At 41.8% G+C, this 26,804-nt stretch overlaps 1 protein-coding gene and 1 pseudogene across 1 annotated transcript in view; both read right to left on the bottom strand.

The window, feature by feature from the left end:
* Positions 1-26,804, bottom strand: part of Arhgap15 (Rho GTPase activating protein 15) — a 617,921-nt gene that overhangs the window by 18,198 nt on the left and 572,919 nt on the right. The gene's annotated exons all lie outside the window — the stretch shown is intronic.
* On the bottom strand, positions 14,642-14,770 carry LOC116902646 (annotated as a pseudogene).

The raw sequence follows: 26,804 nt of genomic DNA, 5'->3' as shown, positions 1-26,804 counted from the left end.
AAAACATACCTCCAATAGGTGCTTGAGAAGAATCACGTCGATTTGGAAATCCACGTCTTAATTTAATAGCTCTGTTCAGCAGTGTATATAAAACTGACATCTCTCATGTCACCAGTGAACAGAAAAAAAATGGGGGGGGGGAGTGAATTGGGTTTCAAATTGGGTTTCAAGTTGAAGGACAGAAAAGATAAGTTTACATTGTGTGGTGGGAAGTCACTGCATAGCCCATCGGGTCAAATCTCTCCACAGAGCAAATAACATGATCTGAGATCATAGTTCCCACCTTTGAAATGTGTTGACTATGGACGTTAACTTTACAATCGAAAGCTTTGCTTTTAAGTTAACAGAGATCACAGACATCCTCCAATAGGCGAGTAGATCAAAAATTATAATCTATTCATGCAACAGAATACGAGTCAGTGGCAAGAAGAAATGGGTTCTGAAAGTTCCTAAACCCTTGGGGAGTTTGTGATGCAGCTGCCAAGTAAAAGAGACAACAATCCCAGTACCAGATTGTATTAGTTTGTTTTCTATTGCTAAGATAAACACCAGGGCTACAAAGCAGCTCGAGGAGGAAAGGGTTTATTTGGTTTACATAACCCAGGTCACGATTCATCACTAAGGAAAGGTAGGGCAAGAACTCAAGGCAGGAACTGTAGCAAAGAACATGGAGGACTACTGATCGTACCCCGTGATTGCTCAGCTCACTTTCCTAGATGCCCCAGGAGCACCTGCTCGGAGGTGGCACCGCACCCATTGACCTGAGCCCTGCCACATCAATTATTAGTCAAGAAAGTGGCCAGCCATCTTGCCCCCAGGCCAATCTGATGGAGGCACTTTCTCAATTGAGGTTCCCTTTTTGCATGTGACTCTAGTCTTTTGAGTCCAAGAAAAAGCGGACCAGAATGCTGATGTTCTGTAAAATCCAAAATTATGGAGGAAGAAAAGATCAGTACTCATGTAGAACTTCAGTTAAAGGAGAGAGGAGCTGAGAAATCGGAATGTTTTTAGGACAGTGAAGGTGTTTGGCGTGATACCGTAGTGGTGCATTTGTGCCATTATCCATTTGCTAAACTCCATAGACACAGTGCATTCTAAAGTGAACTGCGGACTTTAATTGATAGTGGTTCAATATCGGGATCATCAGCTATAATATGTTGCCCATAACAGGAAGAGGAGAAACTATGCCAGTGTGTGGCCCAAAAGGAACGCGAGTGTATGGGGACACTCTGTACTAAATGCTCAATTTCTTTGCAAAACTAAATCTGTTCAGAAAAATAAAATGCTATCTTTTAGAAGGAATAAAAAGAACCCAATGCTCTTGAAACCAGATTACATCCATTTGGGGTTAGAGGTTGCTTGCCCACTCACCTAACTTTATGTCACATACACTTGAGCCTCGATGCTCTGTCTGTGGCCACACCCACGCTCGGCTCCAAGCCCCAAACCATATTTAAGCATGCCTCTGTGAGGAAGTATTTAGAAATCGTATTCTGAACATTTTGTTATTTGCTTTCTTGGCATTTAAACATTCAGATTGTATTACATTGTTGTTGACATGTTTTATTTTTATCTCTATTCCATGCACATATGTTTTATCTTTCTCAATGAGCTCGTTTATGTGGTGTTTTACCTCCAGCTTCCCTCCTAGATCCGGGTGCAGGAAAAAGTCGGGGCACTCCATACCTTACTGTTGTTCGAGCGTTTGCTTTCTGTGATCTGGTGGAGGTTTTTCTCCAGCTCCCTGCTGCCTTGGCTCTAGCAGAAAGGAACTGGACTGAAGCAAATACTTTTCTATATGCAGAAGAACAAAGCCAGCCACAGATGCCCTTTTTTATATTTCTCTCGAGTCTAGATTAGAAAGCCACGCTCAGTGAGGCGAGCTGCCGGGTTCTTGTCACGCCGTTTGTTTTTGCCTGCCTCTTATTTTGTCTTCTATTTTTCGATCTTTCTGAGAACACATTACTGTGCATAGCTGGAGAATATACTTTGGGTGGACAACAACACAATGTAATAGGAAATTATTTTTTTGAGGGAAAAGGGAACTTGGTAAGTGTAAAATATCATCCTCGGATATCTTATTCTTCAAACTTTTATGAGTTGGTGTAAAATTACTTTAAGGTTAAGGTGTCATTTATAGAACGTAAGTTTGTTTCCAAATGACTTGGTTCCTTACTGAAAGTGTTAGAATAATATAAAAAGAGAACCGTCTAGGTTCAAAAGGTGAGTGGCTATTTATCAAATGAGAACACACCAAAGAGCATCTCAAATGACCCATTTCAGACCTATGGGTTTGAGCAGCGACTCCAGACAGCGGCTAACCCAGAACACGGGGAAACACGGGGAGGCACTGAGGCTTAGCCTGGTCACTGTGGGCTGCTGAAGTGGGAGACCTGCTCCGCAAGAACACAGAAAGCTTGGGGCTTTTTCTCGCCTGTCTCCAGGTTTGATTACCAGAATGGCCATGGGCATTCATTTGACCCTCCTCAGCCTCAGCTTCCTTCCTCATTTGCAGTACAAGTCAGTCGGCCTGGGAGACTTCTTATTTCTTTGTGCTAGAAATTTGGTTTTCAACAAATCAAAACTGGTTTTTTTTTTTTCCCCTTCGAACTTGAACTAGTTTGTAAGGAAGCCAGACAAACTTAGAAACACACTGGAGACACAATCATCTATTGCAAAAGAAGTTAAACTCACAATAGTTTCTTGCATATATGTGTACAATCTAAATGTCTGTTTATGCATAGCTCACTATATGGGAGTAATATATGTATTCATTTTTTAAAATAAAGAATGAGGGCTGGAGAGATGGCTCAGTGGTTAAGAGCACCGACTGCTCTTCCAGAGGTCCTGAGTTCAAATCCTAGCAATCACATGGTGGCTCACAACCATCTGTAATGAGATCTGATGCCCTCTTCTGGTGTGTCTGAAGATAGCTACACTGTACTCATATACAATAAATAAATAAATAAATAAATAAATAAATAAATAAATCTTAAAAAAAAATGAAATAGTAAGCCAGAGACTAGGAATTAAAAGAGAATAAGAGACAGGAGCCTCCTGTTGTCTTGGAAACAGATTGTTCTTTAGAGAGCCTAGCTAAGAATGGTGGCTTTGCATGGACTGGCCTGCTCTAGCAGGGGTTGGCTCCTGGGTGTGCATCATCTGCCTCAGGGTGACTACTTGAGGACTCTGAGGTTGAAACCACTGAGTGGAAAGGGGAAGTGATCAACCAACAATGCCTATATAGGTTTAAAAATGAAAAAAAAAATGGTGGTCTATGTATTAGAGCCATGCCATTCACTACAAAAGTAATTTTGAAATAAAACGGAACATCTACAGAAGCAATGAGTGGTGTTGGATCTCACAGGAGGTCAGGAATCTGGGAGCTTGAGGGACAAGCTTCTGAGGCTGCTGGGGTGGATGGGTATTGACTCATGTCAAGCTGAAGTTATTGTTCACCTTCCTCGAAGAAGGAAAAAAGTATTGACAGATGGATAGAAGCACCGAAGTAGGCAAATATTTAGGCATTCCTAAAACATATTTAAGAAATATTAGGAGCAGTTTATGTTCATAAATATTTGAAGTAGAATTTTAGAATATTTACATACATGGCGTATCTCATGGATCTTTGCAGATTAGCGCTTCTTCTTCTTCTTCTTCTTCTTCTTCTTCTTCTTCTTCTTCTTCTTCTTCTTCTTCTTCTTCTTCTTCTTCTTTTTTTTTACAAAACAACCGTGCAATCTTTGAAATGTGTAATTTTAAAGCCCAGTTCCCCGGAGGTAAACATTTCCTCCCAATATTTTTTTTCACTTTTTATTAATAAAGCCTCTTCCTGGTCACACATGCGTACAGAGGAGCGCACTGTTGAAAGGACAAACGGTCTCTCCATGGTTAAAATGATGTCCTGGGGCTTAGTGGATAAAGTATTTGCCTCGCAAGCGTGAGACCAGAGTTTACCTCTCCAGAACCACGTAAAGCTGGCATGGTACTGTGTAGCCGTAAAGCCAGGGAACCTAAGGAAGATGAGAGATGGAGACCAGAGAACAGGCTCTGGCCAGCTAACCTGGCAGATGCAGTGGCGTGTAACGGTTTCAGCCTCAAAACAGGACATAATGGACTGACTTCTAAAGTTCTCCTCTTACTTCTTCATGTGTGCTATCGTGTGCACACCTGCACACACACACACACACACACACACACACACACACACATGCACACACGCATGCACACATATAGTCTCGAACCTCTAATATCAGCTACTTAGTGATGATTTTTACTACCGTTACATTACAGATAGAGGAGAGATGTATAAAGCTGGCGAGGAGGAGAGAGTCAGTGGAATCTCTCTTTTGTGCTTATACTTTGGTATCTTGTGTGGCGCCTCACAGCAGAGCCCAATGTGGGAGGATTAGTAATATCGCAACACTCCTGATTTATAGCAGCTCAATGAGGTTAAACAGCTTGATTCATTTCAGTTGGATAAGAAAAAAATCCGTGTTGAATCTGAATCCTTGCTAGGCAGTGAACACAAACTCGTGCTCATTATTACTTATGGGCCTTTTCTTTATGGATGAAGGGTTTCTCAGCCAAGTAGCACTAGTCACCCAGCTGATGACCATAAGGAAAGGCAAACACTGTCAGTAGAATAACATCCTCAGCCAAGTGTTTATGTTGGATACGTATACAATACAGAACTGTTCCTAACTAATGAGACAGAGTGGCCTCCCTAAGTCTCTCTCCCTTTGTATTATTTCTTGCCACCCATGTGTTGAGCGAAAATTTCTCAGGACCCAAGCCCCATACTACTGGCAAGTTCTGCTTCATTGCAAGCTGGATTTATTCTTTCTGTGTCCAAGTGAACATCATACATCAAGTATCTGTGAGGTAGCTCTGAGTACAATTGTGACACAACGGTTAATGTATCGCTCCCAGGGATGATTAACTCACATAGAGAATAATTTAAACAACGAAACGATCAGGATTGGTCAATATTTTAAAACATTACTCATAGTTTTTTTTTGGAGGGGAGTCATATCTCCCAAATCTATGGGTTCATTGCATTGTCAAAAAGCATTTTTTTCTTTCTTAAATCATCTCCCACTACAAGACAATGAAACACCTAATCTTTTCTACTGAGGACCTGACTTTCGTCTCTATGTTCCAGCTTGGGGATTGGTTTAGCTTCCCTTTAACCTACAATCTGGAACTTTCTTCTCTGGTGGATGAAAGAATGCATTATAGACCTTTCAAACATGCTCTCGATGAGTTCAACACCAAGCTGAGATATTTGTTCAGACGCTGGGACAGAGGATCAGCTCACCTGGGTCTAGAAGGCAAATTACAGTTACCTGTGCTCAAAGCCTACTTGCAGTCTCCTCTTGCTATTCTTTCTCTCTTCGTCTCTTAGTTTCAAAACCAGATACCTCTTGTCTCTATACCCTGCGGTATAGAGACAGCCTGTCCCTCTCCTTTTCCCAGTCTCAGCTCACTTAACCCCTGCCTGGGTCAGAGCCCCAGGCCCCTTGCTTTCCTGGCAGGAGAATAAAGACAGCTGGCAGTGAGCAGAATCTGTGGAGGAGAATATGAGCATAGCCGTGGTTCTGGCTCTGCTGCCTGAGAACTCCCTCTGTCAGGGACCGGCATGGGCTTCCCACACTTGCTACACGGACAGATGTTTTCAATTATTATCCCTGACAAGCCTTCAGGCCAGGTTCCCTTCTGATTGGCTGTCTCTGGACTCCAAGGAGAATAAAGGAAACTGAGGCTAGGACACCGAACCCCTCAGTCATCACTTTAATCATGTTTCTCTGCGGCAACTGGTTGAGTTGGACAGTTCTCCCAGCACTGGAACCTTTTTGTAAACAGAGACTCGATTTCCTTTGAAACCTTTCTTTCATTCTGGTTTTAAGCTCTCTGCCAATAGTTCTTCTGTCATTACACGAGAGCGAGACATTTGTCATTTCTTAACCAATCCTTCCCTTTTGTTGTCCTTCCAGAATGTTGAATACATACCAGAATACAGTGGGAGTTGTAACTTAGAGGACTGGAACTTGAGAGTATTGGACTTCTAGACTTGTCTGTACATAATCCTCTACAAAAACAACCTACGTGTGACCTGGGAAGGAGCCCGCTGGCCAGTGATTCCACTCACTATAACAGGACAAGATGCCCTCCCTGAAGTCAGCAACCACTTTCCAGATCAGACTTGCATGACTAGTTTTGCCACATGAGACACTGCTCTAACACTGCTAGTAGGCTGTGCTGTCTTTTTTCACAGTAGACATACACAAGTACAGTAATGGTTGTACTTGCCCTAATTCCCTCGTGTGTTATTGACTTTGATGTGGCTATGACCAAAGTACGTGACCGAACAACTTAATGAAAGAGAGGTTAATTTTGATTCAAGATTTCAGAGGGTTCAGTCTATGGTCATTTGGCTCCGTGGACTGTGGGAGAACATCACAGTGGTGGGAGTCTAAGGATGAAGAGGGAAACAGGAGGTGGTGGTGGGGAGGACACACCAGGGACAGGTTAAGTATAACATTTAGGAACACCTCTCCCCAATCAGGTTGAGCCCCAGCGCCCAAAGTTTCCTCTTGAGATTACTTCTTGAAATTGAGAGGGGATCCAAGCATTCGACACACACAGGGGCCATTCTATAGTCGAGCCATAACATCTTAATTGCCTTTTCTTTATTTTGCCTTCCTTCTTTTCTTAAGGGGTATCTGGTGATCAATTCATCTTCCTCTGAAAATGCAGTGACAACATTAACAATAGGGAGGACCTGAGATGTGGCTGTCAGAGACCTCCGGTAGGTCCTTCCTCCACACTTTCTTATTTATTGAGCTTTGCTAAGTTTGGTATCATTCGCTCCACTCCTCCTGCCTCTGTGAAAAAATCCTCAGTTCATTTTTACTTCCCATTGTTTTAAATGTCATACATAGGATTAGAAAGAAATGTTTTCAAGATGCTTCCGTGTTTCTACACATCATGTTCTTTGATGTTCTGAAATTTGTTTTGTGTGTGGTCCTCGCTCATGTACCCAGACTGCCTTGTTTCAGCTGCCATTTTAAGAGCAAGAGCAGGAAACATGCAAGGCTCGGTATTTAGTGAGACAGAATAAAATCTATAGCATCAGTTATTTAAGACCTGCGTATCCATTTCATTCCAAAAAAAAAAAAAATGTGTCCTTGACTTTCGCTCTTAATTCTTTTTTCTTTAAAGCCTACTGATAGAATGTTATAGGATGTTAATTCATTCTTTTCAAAAAAGGCACATGAGGGTTAAAACATATGTTTCCTTCTTCACTCCGAAAAAAAAATCATTCCAATCTTTTTGGGGGATCACATATAGCTCTTAAGCAGCTGAAGCTAAAAAACATCAGAGTTGGCCTGACTTCAGTTATCACCGAGTCGCGGAGATCAAGCCAAATTTTTGAAGTGAATGGTTGAACGTTTTAAAAATAAAAGACATTAAAAATCCTTCTCCTGAGCGTGCTCAGTAGGAGACTTTAAAATATTTTCTTTAGGTCAGTTTTATTTTACTTGCTTCTTGGTAAAATTTTTAACAAAACCTATCTAATAGTCCTTATTGATGATGTCTGCCAACGCCCCAGCCAGGGCCCAAGTATTCAGTCCGAGATGATTTCACTGTGTATATTCAGGGGCCACTCCTGGTCAAGGGGAGTGATTTGCTCTGGTCCTTTTATAATTATTGTCATTGCTTGGTTTAGTGATTTGGGATGGGACAAACTTGGAGAAGAGGACGAGTGAGAAGATGCTGAAACAGCATCTCAGGAATGTGGTAGGTCGATCCCAGTTGCTAAATCCTTGCCCTGTCTTTTTCCTTTTATCCAATTATTTATAACCGTAATGTTTTGAAAAATGAGAAGGATTATTTCAGTATTGGAGAGGCGACAAGCAGTTGAAGTCAGTGTTCAAATACAAAAATACAGCTCTCAAACCGAAAGCAGCCCTTATCATTTCCTGAACAGTTTCCTTTTACAGCACTAAATAGCTTTGCATTACTGACAATTTGGGGCCCCATTTATCTTGTAACAGGACAGGAACTGCCCCGCGTTACTTGGGACTAGATCAATTGACAGGCCTGGCAGATAGTTGACATTATGCTTGTTATCACCACAACACTGTTTCAAGATGTAAATTTCTGAAATGGTATCAACGGCCTGGTGGGAAATTGCTTCTTACTGTACAGTTCCTTCACTGGTCTGTCCGCTGCAATTTCAGGACCCCAGTGCCTAATGACATCCTCCAGTCGAATATTTCAATTGAGGACTATTGTACATGTGTAATAGCTCAAGGGAGTTGCTTCTCGGTAAGATTCCATCTTAACGTGTCACAGGATGTCAGGAGGCAGATTTTGACGTATCTGTGCTTACTAATATGCAGTCAAACTCTGGTACTCAGGTGGGACCACACATACAGGAACAGCTCAGTAGATTATCTGTAGATTGGTCTAGGTGTATTAGTCTGATGGAAAATTATGCTCAAGCTATAGAGTCAAGTGTAACAAGGAAAATGTTATTTTACTAGCTGACGGTAAGATTTCATTTAGGCGAGAGAATTATCTATTTTTCTTTTTTTGCTTAGCAAAACACTTAATGGACATTTTGGTTGGGAAGACGCAGTCAGAGAAATGAGAACCAAATTTTCTACATAAAACAGAAAAGAGGACTTCTGCGGGCTGTGTGCTCAGAGATTATAATCTGAGAGCAGAGTCTGGGCTGAGTGTCATGGTAACATCAGAGGCCAAGTGAAAACACTCTCGCAATTCTGAGGGGAGGAGGGAGAAGGAAAGGGGACCCGCAACACCAGGGATGCTCACTGTGCCCCTCCAAAGTGGAAAGTGTCTGCTGGCCTGGATGCTGGGTCAGCTTCCCGTTCATGTTGATGTATTGGTAAAGTTCTGGCAGTGCTTTGGTCAGGAGTGAAATGCCGGAAAACAAGGCAGAGGAATTGTCAGGGACGCTCCTGTAGGGAGGCATGGGTACTTGACAGCTAAGAAGCTCCAGAAATGGTCAAGAAACCCCTGACCATCACCTCAGAGATGCTGAATGCCTGATTTTATGAGAGTAGAAGAATGAATATATTTTACTTTATTTTTAAGGGAACGACGATAACGTAGATTGAAAGAAGATAGTTCCCAGGATTCTTGGTGCTGTACCTTCTCTGCCTCAGGCGCCCGGGGATCCTGTCAGGCCAATGATCCCAAGATGCTGCAAACGTGGGCTGTCGGTTCACACGTGTGGAGCTTCTGCTGTGATTCTGCCTTTCCTCTCCCCGTCAGGATTTAGTCCTGGGTCCCAGTTCGGTTGCTCAAAAGTTTGAGTCTCACGTGAAAGCTTTGGTAGCTCCTTTTCCGAGGTGATAGTCTTTTTTCTGCCCTTTCAAGCATATTTAAGCTGCTCTTGTTGCCCACCCCCAAACCTGGAGCCTTCCAAGACATGGATGCTTACAGATGGAGTTGTTTACCTTCATGTGGACCAATCTCTGTAAAATCTTTTCTTTCTGTGTTCACAGGGAGAAATCCTAGCTCCTTTTTTTTTTCTTTATTTTTGGAGCTGGGAACTGAACCCAGGGCCTTGCATTTGCTAGGCAAGCGCTCTACCACTGAGCTAAATCCCCAACCCCGAAATCCTAGCTCCTTAATACAGCTTGTCTTCTTCCTCACCTGACTTTCTTTCTTGTAACATTTATTTAATATTCCCCATGATTATTAGAAAAAACATTCCTTTTATTCCCAGTGGGTAGACTTGACCGCATACTGCCATGGATCTTATTTTGGTGGGGTGAATGGATTTGAATTAAAAAATGGGCCTAACAAGCCTCCTTTTTATTGGTTATTTTATTTATTTACATTTCAAATGTTATCCCCCTTCCCAGTTTACCCTCCACAAGCTCCCTATCCCTCCCTCCCTCCCTCCTGCCTCTATGAGGGTGTTTCCCCACCTGCTCACCTACTCCTGCCCCAGCAGCCTAAGTGTTCCCCTATGCTGGGTCATTAAACCTCCACAGGACCAAGTGGCTCCCCTCCCATTGATGCCACATAAGGAAATCCTCTGCTGCATATCCAGCTGAAGCCATGGGTACCCCTGTGTACTCTTTGGTTGGTGGTTTAGCATTTTCAACAAATGGTGCTCATTCAACTGGAGGTCAGCAGGTAGAAGAATGCAAATTGACCCATTCTTATCTCCTTGTACAAAGCTCAAGTCCAAGTGGATCAAGGACCTCCACATCAAACCAGATATATGAATCCAATAGAAGAGAAAGTGGCAAAGAACCTCGAACACATTGGCAGAGGGGAAAATTTCCTGAACATAATACAAATGGCTTATGCTCAAGATCAAGAATTGACAAATGGGACTTCACAAAATTGAAAAGCTTCTGCAAGGCAAAGGACACTGTCATTAGGACAAAACAGCAATCTGCAGATTGGGAAAAGATCTTTACCAACCCTACATCTGATAGAGGGCTAATATCTCAAAAAGTTAGGCTCCAGAGAACAAATAACCCTATTAAAAATGGGGTACAGAGCTAAACAAAGAATTCTCAACTGAAGAATCTTGAATGTCTGATAAGCACTTAAAGAAATGTTCAATATCCTTAGTCATAAGGGAAATGCAAATCAAAACAACTCTGAGATTCCACCTCACACCAGTCACAATAGCTAAGATCAAAAACTCAGGTGACAGCAGATGCTGGCGAGGATGTGGAGAAAGAGGAACACTCCTCCATTGATGGTGGGATTCCAGGCTGGCACAACCACTCTGAAAATCAGTTTGGTGGTTCCTCAGAAAATTGGAAATAGTTGTATCTGAGGACACAACTATACTACCTCTGGGCATATACCCAAAAGATGCTCCAACATATAACAAGGACACATGCTCTACTATGTCCATAACCTCCTTACTTATAATAGCCAGAAGTTGGAAGGAACCCAGATGTCCCTCAACAGAGAAATTGAGGGAGCAAATGGATGGAACTAGAAAATGTCATCCTGAGTGAGGTAACCCAAACACAAAAAAACACACATGCTATGAACTCACTGATAAGTAGATATTGGCCCAAAAGAAGCTTGGAATACGCATGATACAACTCACAGACCATATGAAACTCAAGAAGAAATAAGATCACACCAAAGTGTGGATGCTACAGTACTACTCAGTATGGGGGAAGAGAATGATCTTTGGGAAGTAGAGGGAGAGAGAAATCTGGGAGGGAGAGAGGAGGGGGGAGGGAAAAGGGGTGCAGTTCAGCTATGGGAGGAGATGGGGGAGAAGTACAGAGAGTTGGGAATTTGAAAGTAAGTGTGTAGCAGTAGGGGAGGGGCATTGGGGTGTAGTCACTAGAAAGTCCCAGATGCCAGGGACCCAAGAGGTTCCTAGGACCCAACAGGAAGGACTTTAGCCAAAATAACCACGAAAGGGGAGATAGAACCTGTAGAGACCATAGGACAGACCTGTAGTGGATAGGCACTGTCCCCAGTTGAGGGATGGGGCCATCTGCCCACTTCAAAAATATTAATCCAGAATTCCTACTGCCAAAAGGAAATGCACAGACAGAGTAGAGCAGAAACTGAAGGAAAGGCCCTCCAGAGACTGCCCAACCTAGGGATCCATCCCATCTGTAGACATCAAATGTAGACAATATTTCTGATGCCAAGAAGTGCTTATTGACAGAAGCCTGGTATAGCTGTCCCCTTGAGACTCTGTGGATGTACACAGCCAAACATTGGACTGAGTGCAGGGACCCCAATGAGGAAGTCAGGGGAAGGACTGTAGGAGCTGAAGGGGCTTCTTGCAACTTCACAAGAAGAACAACAATATCAACCAATCAGATCCCCTAAAGCTCCCAGGGACTAACTAGCCTCTTTATTGGCACTTAATCTTCAGATTAAGAATTTTGTTGAGGGAAGAGTGGGGGGTGTGGATTTTGTTGAATAGAAGGTGTTTCTTCAGTGGGAATGTAGGGTAGATAAAAGAGCATAATGGGGTAAATACGATGAAAATACAATATACAAAAATACCTTATTAGAATTATCAAAGTGTAAACAAAAACATATCAATAGAAAATCCGAATAAAATTGAATTTATGGTCTTCACAAAGCAGAACATGTGATTTGCATTGGGTTAGCAATTTAGATCATGAATGAAAAGGGATAAAACCAAAGCCCACTACTGAGCCTACTCAGAATTCATTTTCTCCTCATCCAAGTAATACTTAAAGTGTTGTGATCATGAAAATTTGACTTTCCAAAGCAAGGTAAGTGATACCCAAAACCTTCCTCGATGACAGCACCTGCTCACCTGTAAGAACTTTAGATTTTGGCTGTTAATGAGTACCGAAATGCCCAAAACAACACAGAACTGTGTGTGGCTTTCCCTAAACCTCCAGGTAAGACGATACATGTTGCCACTGCTGCTTATGTTTCAGGACTCTGATTCTGGAAACAGTAGTGTAGTAACATACGTATTGCAAAAAAGAGAAAAGTCATGAGAGCACCCAAAAGTATGGAGACAACTGCCCCCTCCACACAGTTGTCCAGTCAGAAGACTGCCTGTCATCAAACACTCTCCAATGTCCTTTTAGATACTGCCTGATCCATAGTATAATTTAGAACTGCCAAACAAGTCCCTCTTATGTTCTTCTTAGGGACGCACATACAGCCTAATACTTAAGACTAATAATAGGTTTAGAACGTCACCAAGAATGCATCCTGCACGTTCTACGATTTTCTTTTCATGTCGTTCTCTCTCTTCCCAGTGTGCAGGGACGACTTCACAGTAACAAGGTTACAATTCTGGTTATGGAGGTTTTGAGCATATCAGTTAGAGGTAGTTGTTTAAGAAATCTAAGTAAAGATGTGACATTCGTGGCTGAATATTAAGAACTAGGCCCTGGGTTCAGTCCCCAGCTCGAAAAAAAAAAAAAAAAAAAAAAAAAAAAAAAACTAGGGAAAGCCAGGTAGAAGAGAGTGCAGAAAGGCTCCTGACAGGTGGCAGAGGCCCTTTTGGCTGATTGCTCATACCCAGCTTTCGGTAAAATAGCTGACCAATGCCCACAACACATTTGATGTTCCCAGCTAGCTAATGACTCTCAACTGTGCACATCTGTTCCCACTAGAGGGAGGTCCCAGGAGAGAATCCCAAACAAGTTTATGCCATTTGTACTTATTATTGTAATTATGTAATTTAATTATCTATTATGTACGCTGATGGGATACAAGAGTAAAAAGGAAGAGGGCTGCTTCAGAAACACTTTCTTTGGAGAGAAGATAAATTCTATCTAAAATTTCCAAGTGTTTTCTCCGAGGATGGTGTTATGTATGGCTGAACTTGCAAAGATTTCCGCCCCTCCCCCCCAAATCCATCACAGTTGATATTACTTGATCTTTTCCATTTTCCTATTCGCATGGCCTTTGTTCTATTTCCTGTCAGTAGTATCTAGTTATCATTCACACTGTAAAGTGACTTGCTTGTATTATTTCATTTGATATACATGATAATAACTATCATTTTTAAAAAAATGACATTATGTGTTCAGTACTACGCTGAGCACACTGTGGATATCTTATCCATTTAATCCTCACAATACACCTATTTTCATGTAAAAACGCAAAGGGTATAAGGAATTAGAGCTTTGTGTATACTCACAGCTAAGAAGCCAAACTTCTGACATTGGGACCTACACTACTTCATTCTGAAGCCTTATCCCCTGTTACCGAACTACGCTGAGCCTATCTGGTAATGTTTATGGACTGTCCACCATAGATTTGTGAGAGTTCAATGTCTGCTTTACCAGCAGTGTGCTTTCCTGTCATGTGGGTGAAGGAACACACAGTTCGATGGATATTACTTCTTACTCTTTTGATAAAACAGTGCGGGCTTGCTGAAATACGGAAGATAGAGGCAACTTTCCCTAACTATAGATACCAGTGCTCCTTAATGGCAATTAGCCTCTACCTACTACTACTGATTGGGCTATTATTTCCATCAAAGATAGACGAATTGTTGGGGGTGATCATAGCACTATTTTACAACAGTAGGCTGGTAGATTTTTTTTTCCCTTGACGTCCAGTCATTATCCTTCTTCCCTTTAATGAGATCCTGTTTGGGAGAAATCATTTCTTTCCCACTCCCAGTCTTTGTGTTTGAGTGAAGTTAACCCAGGACCGGCCTGTGCTCCAAATCCAGTTAATGAGAGCCATTCTTTTGCTGTAGAGAATGGACCAGGAACGAACAAGAAACAAACAAGGGACACAAGCCAGGCCAAGGAAAGTGATTCCTGGGAGTTTCTCTTCTGACAGTAAAAGAGCAGCTTGCATGCCCCCAAGGATGTGAAGTTGACACGATACAATCCTGGCAGTGCCATGTTGCTGCCAGGAAAATAAAAGACTTCTACTTCAAAACCAAGTTGACCCAGTGGTGAACAGAGTTGAGCGATGGAAAAAGAAGTCTTGTCAATACCCTTTGGCACTGGCTTTAACACTCAGAGTTCTATCTAATCATGAAACTTTCATTTATACAGCTCAGTAGATTTTTTCTCTTTCTCCTAACCAGGTTGGTTTGGGCTCTTTGTCATTTGGACCCAATCTCACATATGTAAAGTCTAGATATGATTTCATAGGGTCCATAATACAATTTATGAATATTGATCTAGAACGGTAGCCTGTAAATATGTAGAGGAAAAAAAGAAAATTGTATGCACACTTGATACTACCCTTGATCTTAGCCAAAAGGCCTAGAAGCAATGAAAATCGTTATCTGAAAAAGGCTGTGCGTAGCAGCCTCTGTATTTCGGTACTGGCTGATACTTTGACTTCAGTACTTCATAGCTTTACATTGTTCTTTACATTAAAAAGGGATTTACCAATTTGCTAAACAAAAGGACTTGATTAAAAGAGAGGATACCTAACATTTAACATTTCAGAATCTGTATTCCTTAGGAGTCTTCAGATAAAGTCAGAATATTCAGGAGGAATGCCCCCTCCCCCAATCCCCATGATGCTTCTTAAATGAATTTTAAAAATCAAGACTTCTTTGAGGAATATCTCTTGAAAAACGCATACTCTTGTATACACACACCCACACAGGAAGAGAAATCCATTCAGGTACAATCGAACTTGCAATCAAGAACGACTCAAATAGGACCTTTCTCATCAACACAGCACATCCCAAAATCTCTTTGTAAAGTAAATCAAATTATATGAGTTAATTGATTCCAGGCAGCATCGGCAACTGCAGGTGGAAATGGAATAACAGGATGCTTATTAATGAAGAACTATTCATCAAAATTGACAATACCAATTTCTGTTTGTTGCATTCGAAGGATTCCTGCAGTGGTTATAGACACATTTGTTGAAATTTTAAACATAATTTTGAAAAGAGGCTGTATTAACACATGGGAATTTTAGCTGAGGATTTGGGCCACTGATATTTGTAATGGTGAAAAGATACTCCTAAATGCAATTTGACAAGCAATGCCAAAGATGCCCGTGGTAATTAATTAGTACTTAATTGAGACCACAGAACAACAGGACATAGGGATCAGTACTCAGAGCCGTTTTCCCCTCAGGCCTCAAGTCATGAGGGCCAGCAGTGTGGCTGCAAACTGAAGGTCAGTAAGTAGATTGGAGGAACACGTTGACACAGGACATTTCATGATGGATCTCCCTCACCCTTTGCTGCTGCCCCTGGCTATCACTGATGAGGAGAGGACTGTGATTATCTGAGGGAAATTTATTGCTCAGACACATCTAAACTGAGGTAGGCGCTACCCTCACATCTTGGATGAGGAGGGATACTTCAGAGTGATTCAAGCTCAAATGTTAGTGAGCACAAGGGTTGGCTGACAAAAAGGCACATGGATTTAGAATGGAGAATATTTTACATTTCCTGGCTTTGTATGGCTAGATTTAAGATTTTTGTAAAAGTAAACCCCTGTGGAAATGTCCTACAACAAAGTTTTATAGACTTTCTGGTTAAAAAAAAAATCAAATAGGTAAATGTAAATATGTTAAGATATTCTCCTCTCTGAAAAGTAGACCATAGATATAATAGTAGTTTGGTCTTCAATACATAAAAGACATCTACAGGTTAAATCTTAAATGTTCTCCGTGCTCCGCAGGCTTCCCCAAGGCACAGCCCCACACCTAGTCTTCCTAGGTGTGACCACACTTTTACCACAGGGGAAGCTCCTGTTCCTCAGCTGAGCGAATGAAGACGTGGAAATGACTTCCTCTAATACCAGAGAGAATTAACGGACTGTTTCTGACTGAAAACTCATGGTAGCTTGCCTGGCAAATGTGACTAAGAGAATAGTTTTGTCAAAACTGTCTCTTACAGAAAAGGAATTTTGGCAGTTTCGATTTCTTTTTTTGTAAGCTTAGATTTGAAGGTCAGCAGTGGAAAGCTCTGCTCACTGACGTAACTAGGAGCTGGAGTCTCGGTTCCTGAGTACCGAGCCCTCCATCCACGAGGCCTACATTACGATGAAGGGCCTTCCCTCTCCAAAACAGGCTTAGATATCTACAGATACATGTAGACACATGTAGCTCCTTCAGGGATCTGCTTTATGTGGTCCCACACGTGCCTGCAGTTAGCAGAGCAGAGCATTCCTAGAAAGTGCTTCGCTCTGACTCTTCAGGGGTCCGTGTCTCGGACAAGGGCGCTCGCTCGCTACGGAGCTGCGACAATCAGTGACTATTCCATAAAAAGTGCCCATTCCCTGTTCCTAACTCACTCTCTGCCCTTAGCTCGTTTGCTGAGTTAAGTCTGTTCCCATGAGTGAACAGTCTCCTCAACCTCATTTCTTCTTTACAACCAGAGGACTGCTGGGTAAAAGCCAGGGCAGGGAGGCGGGAGAGAGTGGGTGGGTAGGGGAACAACCTCATAGAGGTAAGAGGGGGCGAGATAGGAGGAGGGGTTTCCAGAGGAGAAACTGGGAAAGGGGATAACATTTGAAATATAAACAAAGAAAATATCCAATAAAAGAAAAGAAAAAATCAGAAAATAAAAGCTTTCTCTATTATGGCTGGTATCCTTGCGGTATGCCTTGAGTGGCTCTCAGTCCTTCCTTTCATTGGGAAACATGGTTGAACCCAGTGAAAGTAACATATAGATATGCCACTGGAGGAGCTCAGAATCAGGAAGGAAAAGCAACAGCAGCAGCAGCAGCAACAGCAGCAGCAGCAACAACAACAACAACAAAACCAACAAGGTCAGGGAGAGCTTGTCCTCATTGTCTTGATAATTAAGTTACCAAGAAAATATTGTCTTTCACTATCAGTCATTGCAACTCCACTGCTCTTTGAGATGAAGTCATTTCCAAACTAAGATATTTGCATTGTTTTCTGAGCAGTTTCCCCCTTTCTTTCATTCCATTAAAAGCTCACGCCTTCATGAGCTGGCCTAAGCATTCCCCAGATTTTAACAGTGACCACCTGTATGGTAGATTTCAGATCTTCCCTAACCCCCAACATAACAAGTGTAGTCCTTTGATTGATGAGAGTTATATGTTAAGCTGTGAGCTATTTAATATACATACGCATAGTACACAGTACACATCTACTATCAGTAAACTCTTTCAGGAAGCATGTCTGAATAAACTTTAGCTCCACATTGATGTTTAAATTGAGTTATTAACTTGCTTTATACTTCTACATTAGTAAGTAAAAGAAGGAATTATATTTAAAATATATTCGATATACAAGTATTCCAACACATTTAAAGCATGAAAGAGAACAAGATTGAAGGGAGGAGTTGAGGATCCAAATGGATGCTATAAAGATTTATATATAGAATTTACAGAGTGCCAAGTAGAGCTATGACCATCAAATCTATTTTGTAGGAAGGGGATCTAAGGAAGAAATTACTTTTACTGGGACCTGAAGACATAAAAAAAAAATCTTTAACTGTACTTAATGAGCTAGAGTGATCAGTCAGGTAGAATTTAAATGGTTTCCTACTTGTCTAATTCCATTTACTTCCCATAGCTGTAGTGACCTCAGAGGACCTGTGCCATTGTTAGATGACGTGGGGAAGTCCTAAATTTGCTCATCTTTGAAATCAGAAGATTAGACAGCTCCCGTTCTACTGGGGAAAACCTAGACCCCATTTCTGACCCAAAATGAGAATAGAGTTCAGTTGTTGCTCCCATGGTGACTTCACCTCTGCTTGCCTATTTTGGATGTCTCTCCACTCCCAGATGTCTGCAAGAATCTTAGCACGTGGCATTGGTTTTTAAAGGAGGCGTTCTCTTCCTCCCTCTTCCCCTGGCCTAGGTGTTGATTGGACCAAAATTCCTCAGAACCAAAACCAAAACCAAGCTCTTCCCAAGCTCCTCAGACAAAAATCTTTCCATATGCGCCTGGGGCGCCGTGCCGCTAATTCCTGATTTTAAACTCAACAGTTACATTTTTAAAAATAGAGAGCATACTTGGGTGTACTAATGTGTAAAATGTAAATGCAAAATATAATAGATTAGCATTAAGTTAAGTCAGGCAACGGGAACTTTTCTCTTTGGGTTAGGACAGGAAGTCACATCTGCATTTTGAAGTTCATTTCTACCACACTTCTGTTTCGTGTCGGGTTTCATGATGACACCAATGGCTCTCTAGCAAGTTGATTTCTCATTTTCAGAAGACACTCCTTGATTTGCTTTGCCATGTTATCTTCTTGGAGACTCGGGATGGCCAGTTTGAAATGCTGAGGACAAGGAACTAGCAAGCACATATCTGTTTCTGAGCACAGTGGATTTTCTTCCATAATTCTTCCCATGCACACTGAGAAAGACACGCAGCTATTGACAGATCCTGAGCCCTTTTAAATCCAGAGCTCTGGGGACATAAAGAACTACAGAAGGCGTGGCTTGAACTGAAACAGGGGAAGACAAAACAGGCTCCTTACCTTGGCTGCACTATGTTAATGCCGTTCTAAACTTTGGGTACAGAACACATGTTGCCAACAATGTGGCTTTCTCATCTTAAGGAAAACTCTCTAAGCCTGGTTTTCCTTTACCTTCTTTGGATACCTTACATTATCTCTGAGCTGTTTTCCCCACTTATTTGCCTCCCTGCTCTTCTTGAGTTCAAGTGTCAACTGCATGTTTCTGGTTACACCCACATTTGAAATACATATCCATTTTTCCTTTTTCTCACTGTCACAAAAGTTCCTAAACATAAACTTTTTCCAGGAAATCTTCCCTGGCTAGCCAAGATGGTGTGGCCGCTATGGTTTAAAGCCATCTCTAATTCATTATTTCATCAGGTTTTTCATTCGCATCTGAAATAGCTGTGACCTGTCTTAGATTATAACTTCATTGGGGGAACAAGACATGTCACCTTTACTTCAAGATCGACTTGTGGAGTCCTCTAAAAATTTGTTATTCATACAGCTCATCAACGTGGATTGATAATCTACTGTGCCTCAGGTGTTGGACCTTACTCAAGCACTAAAGGGATACGCAATGTGCCCTTAAGCCATAGAAGTTATGAAAAGTGAGTTATTTCAAGGAAAGTAGGTGCAATATCCACTGATGAAAAGCTTGGGAGATAGAGTAGGGTAGGTCAGCAACAGTGTGAAGGCAAGTGTGGCCAGCCAGTGAAAGTTTCTCTAAGCCCTAGCCACTTGATGAAAGACTGTTCAATTCAAAGTCAAGCAGAGCTGACCCAGGAAATAATGACCTAGGAACATCAAGCGGGGTGTGGTTGATTTCTGCTTCCTGTATTGCTTAATAATCTTCCTAAAAGCATTCTTGGGAATGAATGACCTTGGTTAGGGTGATTCGTTTCCATTTTCCAAATTCTAGTGTCTGAACTCTAACAACCTCTGCTTGTTTTTCTGCTGCCTTCTTGGGTAGGCTGTAGTTTAGCAGAGCAACCCTAACAAATGACCCTTTTCTAGAGTTTTTCTTAGGCATGTAAACAGCAGGGCCTCTCGGGTGTAAGAATCTATTCCTCCCCTTTCTCCACTCACACGCACGGGCACGTATCCACTTCAGGTTTTTACTGGCACATCAAGGGGGAAACTTGGGTGTAGATTAATGTCTGTGTAACTAAGATCATAGTTCTGTGGCTTTGACTACACTTCCTAGTGCTGGGATCCCACAAATAAATAATGAAAAAAAAATTAATGATTTTTAAAGCGTTTGGAAACTCTGAGTTGAAAGGTGGGGTATAAGTGCAGTGCCTTATTATGAAAGGGATAGCTCTTACATTACGTGCTCCTAATGGAGGTACAGTAATGGAGAAGGAGGCACTTAGGCCAGGAGACCTGCTCCCTGAAGGCGGGTGGGGCTCAGGCAGGCCTGTGGTAATGTTTACTGTATGTGGAGAACTTCCAGTCTAGCAGGTGTGAGAAGGGCTATACTGATGCTTATTCCCCTAAACCTTGGGCGACATCACTGTTTCTTACTGATGGAGTCAAACTGATAATCATATAGGATAAACATTGCAGATTTAGAAACAGGAGTTTAGTTCTAGTCTCAAATAAGCACACATGTGTCACAGAGTGCACCAGGAACCTGGAGAAGCACATCCCCTGTGTACACACAGGGTCCTTTCTGTGTACGTGATAAAACCCTAACTCCCAGTGTCTCAGACTGCAGCTGTAAGTGGGTTAGGGCAGTGAAAAATTAAAATGAGGCTGCTACGTCTGGCTCTATCAGACTATCCCTTTACCTGAGCATACACATAGACAATAGGGACACACAGGCACAAAAGAAAGACAGTGAAATCACCAGGAAGCTATAAAAATGTTGTCTGTAAGCCATGCAGAGTGGCCACAGTCTGCTGTAAGCTCTACTGCCTGTGTAGTCTGTCGTGGCAGGCCTATGGGGTATAGTCTTTTTGGACCTTGAACTCAACACTGCACCCAAGAGCACACTGTAGAACACAATAAATACTTTTCATTCTGTGTGATCTGAGTGCTTTCTTGACTAAGCTCATAACCGTAATTATAAAGTGGATATAACCTGTATCAAATTATGAAGATGTTAACATATTGAATGGAGACAAGAAAAATAAGCACCAGGTTCAGACTACAGAGGCAGTTGAAGGTAGAATAAAAAAAGTCTGGTTTTCTTGACCACATTGTCATAATATGCATACATAATAGTTTATTGAATCCAGGCTGCGTAGACAACCAGAAGAGCTCTGGCTCCGTACTGTCACAATGCATGCCCACAACAAAGACTCGGGGAGAACAGTCCCTTTCATTCGATCTCTCCAAGTATTACCAACATGAGAGCTGAAAATCTTACGTCTGTCTGAAGTTTATCTATGTATCCATGCATAAGTTATTAACTAGGCTCCCTGGGCTCTGCTGATGAAAATATTAATATATTCAAATCGCATTCCAGCTACTGCAAAACACGGTACATCAGATAAATGCATTAATAGCATCCTTAGACAAAAGACCCCAGTATTATTTTTTAAAGTTTTCTCTTGTTCCTTGGACTCCTGCTGAAACCTTGGTGATATATAGCCTAATAAGGCAAAATGGCCATCAGGTGCCGAAGTACTGGGTTGACTGTACCTATAAAACTCTATTTATTGTACTTGAAATACAACACTCTTTTATGTGAATTATGTGCCGAGTACTGTTCAGAGTGTTCAAGGGAGAAATGTTTTCTTTTGAGTTTCTTAGACATTTTTTACCTGGTGGGAATGAGCTGACCTACATCCAGATGTCATCCAGTGGTAGACCTCTGTCCCCGGAACCAGTCTCACCCGCGTGAGTCGCCTCTTCAGGCACAGTGAAGCCTCCATTGAATTGGGAATCAGAGCTTGGCTGAGACCCCAGCAAGCCAAGTGCAATGGCTGGAGGAGTTCAGTGAGGAGAGGGCTAATACTTGGAATTCACCCTTTGAGATCGTCACTGTGCATTTTTGGAGGCAACTTGGATATTTATAATGACCAGCCTCTACCCTATGCGGCTTCGCCTTTTTGCTATTGGCTGCATTTAAGGTCCTTTTATCAATGACAACAAGCTAAGTGGGTGGTCTTCTACCTCTTGCTAGCTGTAGGAAGAAAAATAGTGACATAATTTTTCACAGCCTGAAATAATTGTGGAAGTACAGATACTGGTTAGGCTGGCTATGAATTATTAGTGGAAAAGTGGGTCTCAGAAGTACGTTACATGTGAAATATTTTTCGTCACTTGAACATGTGCCGTCCAGAGCTGGCCCTGTTCTAGCCGTCACAGGGAACAAACATTTCACATTCCCAGATGCTCCCAATTTGGTGCGGTTTGGAGTGTAATTTAGATCAAACGTCTCCATGTAAATGAGTCAGGGTTTCTTAATTAGGTGCCTCTAAAGCAAAACCTTGGACCACATCAGTAGGTGTGGGTGTGGTGCCCACAATACTGGAATCTTTCCTGTATCATTCAAATAGAGGCCTCCCCCCCAACCCCCCACACCCTTGGTTGTTTTTTTCAGGCAAAGTAATAAATCTGCAGATGGCAAGACAGAGAGACTCGGCTTCTGAGGAGCTGTCTGAAAACACCGCTTCTTTGGCAAATGCCTTAAAGTAGGTCATTCTGCTGTGATTTAGCTTTTTTCTTTAGATTTGATTGCCAGCTTTTTGTTCCCATTACGAGTAGGGTGCTTTCCAGTCCGCAGACTTGTTCTTACTTTTCCAACTGGTGTTTGTTTACTAGCGTTTTCAGATCTTCATAGAAAATGGCCAATATCCTGTCACAGGGCTAATCATGAACTTGACCACAGAGCGAAATGGATCCCGGTGATAATCTGGGGATGCTGAAATATTAAATGCCTCAAAACGCCCAGTCTTCCCACAGCAAAACGGCCTTGATTTATATGGGTAGGTTTGCTGAAATAATTGTTCCATCTTTTATACATGGGAAAGAAGGGGTGACAGGGTGTAAATGGGAAACTTTCACAGGCTGTGGAGTTGTTTGTATAGATATTCAGGTTATTTGCTTCTGTACTTGTCATTGTTTGTGTTTTTTATGGGGGGGGGAGGAATCACTGGGTCCCATTTCCCTATCAAGGCTTTGGGATTTACATGCCGAGCTCCCTGTGGCATTAATGAGTTACCTGCATAAATTCCCTGGGAATCGATGGCCACATAGACCTTGTTTGGTTCCTATTAATTATTCCTCACAGAACCTTGACACCGACATTAAATGAAGCCCTAAAAAATCTTGATGAAGGTCTTAAGGTATCTTTTACTGTTCAGATATTAGCATTGCAAACCCATGTCTAAAACATTATTCATTTCCTGGTACTATAGGGAAGGAGGGGTTGAGAGGAGTTGGCAAGAGCCTAGGGCGTCCAGAGAGAATGTTTTGCCTTTAACCCTTCATTGCTTGAGGTCTAGTTTTGCTAGAACCAAGTTATGATGCCCGAGTTGTAACAATGAGGAAAATAACAGTTAAAATCCAATTAAGTAAGGGAAATATGTTGTTTTCTCCAGATTGCTGTTGAGTATGGTGTCTTCTCCAAGGCCAAGTTTTGTCTTGGCAAATTGCTGATGTTTTCAGGTGAATTCCAAAATGTCAATTAAAAAGACACAAAGTGGGTGTTGGAGAGGAGGTATACTTTATGTTCTTGGCTAGGTATGTTGCAAGAGTGGCTTTTACGTGTGTTTGTAAGGGAAAGCCTAAGAAAGTGGCTCAATGTATCCTATCCACTCTTTCCCATTCACTTAGATGGAGCATAGAAAGTTCTGATTAAGCAAATGTTCTAGATAAAAACACTTATTATCATATGCGGATTAGCAGTAATCAAATAGCACAATTAATACTAAAATGACAAGGACACAGAATTAGCGTCCTTTGATAATTCACAAGGAACTTTTGCATCTTCAAGTTCTCATTAAGAACTGGAGTTATCTCTGTGGCGAGAGTGTGGTTATTAGATAAACGGGTGACTATTAGAAGTTTCTGCCTGGCGAAATGGCCCCTAATTGAAATTTGTTTGGATCCCTTTGGGCTAGAGTTATTTATTGAATAATGCTATTGGATATTCCTCAAGTCTGGGTAATGCTGCTAATTCTGATTTTGCTGCTTACTTTTTAATTTGCCCCTTTACTACTTGGTGGATCTTGCTGTGCTTGATCCCAGGTTGCATTGAATTCCTTCCTTCTTGGCAGATTCTGAAGTTTCTTGAGGAAGGCATTCACTCAACTTTGCACTTTGAAACCTTCACTCTAAAGCATATATCGCTCAGTTTGCTTCTTTCTCTTATGTCAAACTTTCCTTTACCTACTTGGCTAAAATGTTTTATCAACTTGCTTGATGGCCCTATCCTCTGACAGTTACAAAGGATACTACAACTGTGAAGAAAAGATTCTCCCTCTCAAGGAGCCAAGTTGTCTTGTACCAGGCAGAGTAGATCTGTCTATGCTTGTGCGAGGATCCTGGAGCAAGTACGTATGCAAAGACTAGCTCAAGTTGTTCATGCCCCAGAGTTTTGTTTTGTTGTTGTTGTTTTTGTTTGTTTTTGTCTTTGGTCTGGTATTCACATCTACTTCTAATTTTCATAGATGTCCTTTTAGTTATAGATATTGTAATGTCTTTTAATATAAAAGGAAAATCAATGCTACAAGGAGATATACTGTTCAATGTGACAGGGTAAGAGAAACCTTGGATGAAAACTCAGGTGTTCCTGACGTCAGTCCAGTCCTTTCTCTGATCAAGGCCCTGGATTCAGTTCATTGTTGAGTGTTGGGCTGGATTCTGCTTGGATTTTCAACCACATCAAAATCCCATAGCAGGGTAGTCACCCCCCAGTTCCCTGTAGAAAACTGGTTAACCTACAACTCCTACAAAGTTGGTGCCACCATTGCCCTAGCGTATCTTGCAGGCAGAGCACCATTGTTGATGAAAGGGTTTGTTGCTGGGTTGCTGTTTAAGCTTCTTTTTTGCCAGCACACAGAGCCCTGACAGGACTCTACATCTCTCTGTTCTCCATCACCTCACTGCATTCTGCTGGTTTCACAGTGTGCCATGATACTTCTTCCCTTATCATATAAATTTGACTCCGGGACTATCTGGATTAGGATTATTACAGCCTCCACAGTGGTGGGGTGACCTCCTCAGCAGATGGGAAATTTCTAGAACTGCACATGGAGAATGGTTTGTGTTCAATTATAATTTCTAGAGGCTTCAGTTTTATCATTGGCTTCATCCGTCTATAGTCTCCAGGTTGGGCGCCTTGGTACTGTCTCAGACCCTTCAGTTCTCCATGGACCATTTAAGAAAGATCAGAGAAGAGATATACTTCAGAGTCTCTCTAGGAGATCCCCTATTTTCTTCTTATTTTCATAGCCAATATCAGAAACAAAGGCTACCCTGGATAACTGGTGTGTTTCGAGTTTTGCTCCAGACTCTTTCAGATCTCCCGTTCCAACATTCATTTTACAGTAGCACTGGATTATTTGACATAATTAAATAATAAACTGGACTTATATTATTTATTTAATTTTATAAGATTTATTTATTTTACGTATACATACAAAACCCTTCTTGTATGTATGCATGTATGTGTGACACGTGCACCCCTGCTTCCCAGAGAAGTCAGAGATGTCAGATTCCCCTGGATTTGGGAGTTTCAGATGGTGGTGAACTGCTATGCAGGTTCAGGGAATTGAACCTGGGCCTTTGCAAGAGCAGCAGATGCTCTTGACCAGTGAGCCATTTCTCTAGCTCCAGAACGTATCTTCTTTAACCGCTCAATAATCCGTGTTGCTTCTTCATGGCCTGAGGCATCAGAGTCCCGCTTTCCTGAGCCCCATTCTCATCCCCAGCCACTTTGTGCATTGGAATTGCTCCTTCTGTGCCCTCTTCCATAGCACGAAGCTTTCGGCCACAGCTGGGCTTTTGCTAGTTGAGTCATCAACTGCAAGTTCTACTTAGCCGTAATTATCTTGTCGCTTTTCCTAAACCCTTACCCCATTAGATTGGCAGCTATGCCAAAGTGTATCCCTTGACTTCCAATGTTACACTTCTTTATTTTCTCTGCACTCTTTCCCTGATGATAAACCACAAAATAGATACTCCATAACACAGATTCATTGAGAATATTACATTCTTCTGATATAGGTCCCCATCACACTAGCTTTAGGTAGCTGATATTCTAAATGATTTATCTACAACGTACTTTATTGTATATATATAGCTGACAAGTTACAGCATTCTGTAGCTAAAGGACTAAAGCATATGTGAGGATATATGCGTATTTAAAATTTACCTTTCCTAGTTTACAGCAGTTTTCAGTGTGTCTAAATGGAGAGAACCGTATTGTTCCTTTCATGTATTTATGTTTCTTCTCAGATATCAGTAACTTCTATCATTAAAAAGAATCACAAAATAGGCAGATATTACTCCAAAAACCACTTAGGAAATAACTAAAGAACATAATTGTCAATCCCATCAACAATTAGGATCCTTAATAGCTCATCTATGCTTTGTTTGTCATAACAGCCTCTTAGGCTGGGTTTGCCTTCAATAAGCTTAAAAACTGGCCTACTCACTTACTGGTACTTAGCAACTCTGGAATCTTTCCCCTTCCTTAACTGACCATGGATTAATCAAGCTTTGAGGCTCTGTAATCCTGTGTCCTGTCTTCCTTTGCTTCATCTTGAAAGCCTAATGATGCTGGTCCTCAGGTATCATAGCAGGCCTATTGCTGGCTCCCCTTGCTGGTGTAACCAGTGCCTGAGGAACACGGACACTGTTCTGGTCAGGTAGGTGTCTCACTTGTGAGACAGATTCAAGGGCCAAATTCATCCTTCCCTTTCCTCACTGTCAAACCACTGTG

This window comes from Rattus rattus, chromosome 5 (genome assembly GCF_011064425.1).
Source record: "Rattus rattus isolate New Zealand chromosome 5, Rrattus_CSIRO_v1, whole genome shotgun sequence".
Lineage (NCBI taxonomy): Eukaryota > Metazoa > Chordata > Mammalia > Rodentia > Muridae > Rattus > Rattus rattus.
This window is presented reverse-complemented; position numbering and strand designations above follow the sequence as displayed.